Source organism: Dipodomys ordii, unplaced genomic scaffold (assembly GCF_000151885.1).
Source record: "Dipodomys ordii isolate 6190 unplaced genomic scaffold, Dord_2.0 Scaffold52, whole genome shotgun sequence".
Lineage (NCBI taxonomy): Eukaryota > Metazoa > Chordata > Mammalia > Rodentia > Heteromyidae > Dipodomys > Dipodomys ordii.
The window spans coordinates 10,198,222-10,200,285 of NW_012267268.1; positions in this window are offsets into that span (position 1 = coordinate 10,198,222).

The following is a 2,064-nucleotide window of genomic DNA, read 5'->3' on the forward strand; positions in this document are numbered from 1 at the left end:
CTCAAAGAAACAACTGCCGGATAAATAAGTGAGCTAAAGACTTAAAGAGAAACTTCTCTGAAGAGGAAAGAAAGATGACCAATAGACACATGAAGAAATGCTCAACCTCTCTAGCCATAAAAAATGCAAATCAAAACAACATTGAGATACCATCTCACCCCAGTTAGAATGGCTATAATCAAGAACTCTAATAACAACATATGCTAGAGGAGATGTGGACAGAAGGGAACCCTACTGCATTGTTGGGGGAAGTGTAAACTTGTTCAGTCCCTTTGGAAAGTAGTATGGAGGTTCCTTAAAGTGAATTTCAAAGAGCAGGGAGAACTTATGCAAAGTTGTACTGTGTGTTCTGTGTATTATGTGTGTTCTATATTCTGTGACCAGGAAACATCCAATTGTAGGCAACAAGGGCTCAACAATCCATTCCATTAGTGCTTTTGCCTCAGCTTCTTCGAAAACCAAAGATCAGAAATTCAACTAGAGCAACCACCACAATTTAGGCTTCTGCCAAGCTTAAATATCTTTTGATTCATACTTCAATATTATTCTGACTTGGAAGATACCTTTATTTTTCCAAAATTTTTCTACGAAAAATTCTCAAACATACAGTAAAACTAGGAGAATTTTTACAGTAAATTCTTTTAATATTCCATTATTGGCATTATATTGTATTTGTTTCATTAAGTCAGTCCTCTTCATCCATATTTTCTAGTAATACATCTTATCTTTTCTCTTCATGTCACACTAAATTAAATGTGCATGATAAAAAAATACAGCCCGAGTACAATGAACTAGATTTAGTATTGATCAGTGTTTTCCTTTTCTTGAGACAATATTTGCAATAGATGAATTTCATGAATCTTATTTCCTTGTTGTTCATAAATGCATACATGGAAGTAACCAAAGCTTTTGGGAAAGCTGAACTTTATCTTAGATAGCTTGGGCATGACTTCTAATTATTTCCCACAGCTACTACCTACAAAATCAGTAATCTAGCTTTCTCCTAGAGATTAGTTTGTGCATTACAGAAATTCATATGAGTGGAGTCATAACAGCATAATGTTATTTATATAAATCTTCCTTTACTTAGAAAAATAATTTTTGAGCTCACCTGTGTCATCTATATTTCTTTTCTATTTATTGCTACATAATACTTTTTTCCATTGATAGTACAGTATACTCATGTACTTCCCTGTTCCTGAACACTATCTTTTGGATATAAGATGTAAAACTTCTCTGAATATACTATGTAAGTATTTCATGATATATAATTTTGTTTCTCTTAGGTAAACAAGTGATGTTACAATTCATAAGGCCTTGTATGTTTATTGCCATTTTACATATTTACTAACATTGTCACAGACTGGCTATTCCTTAAATGTGATATCATTCTTTAATTTTAATCAGGATGAAATGCTGTAGCTTCTTATAGTTCATGGATGTTTCTCTGTAGTCCAATAACAATAACTTATTTCTCATGTGCTTATTGACTGTTTTCTTATCTTTATTACTGAAATGAAGAAATCTTTGTCAATCCTTAGTCAATCAAACATCATATGTCTTCTTTTATTACAAAATACTTTTGTTGCCTATGGTTTGCAATTCATTTTCTTAATAAATTAATGTGCAATTTTTTTTATGTTTTTTGAAGTCCATTTCTTCATTTTCTTCTATTGTTCTTGGTTTAAAAGCTGCACACGAGAGAGGCTCCATCCCGCCAAAGCCACCCGGCACCGGCAGCACTACAAAGGGACCTGTCTGCAGACCACCCGTGCAGAAGCCCCCTGAGGCACTAGACCTGTCCATGCCCGGGTCCCAGAGGCACAGGGGGCTGCCTACAGATCACCCGCGCAGAAGCTGCCTGAGGCTCCGGCATCAGACCCACCGGATCTCTAAAACCTGGGAAGAAGCCGCCTGAGCATGGACACTGTGGACCAGACAGCTTCAATAGAGGCAGAGACAGAAAAGAATCACACAGAGCCACCACCGCCCAGCCCAGCCCGCAACCACCCCAACTGAACTCGGATTGCAACAACAACTGACGACCTACACCACACAGAAACA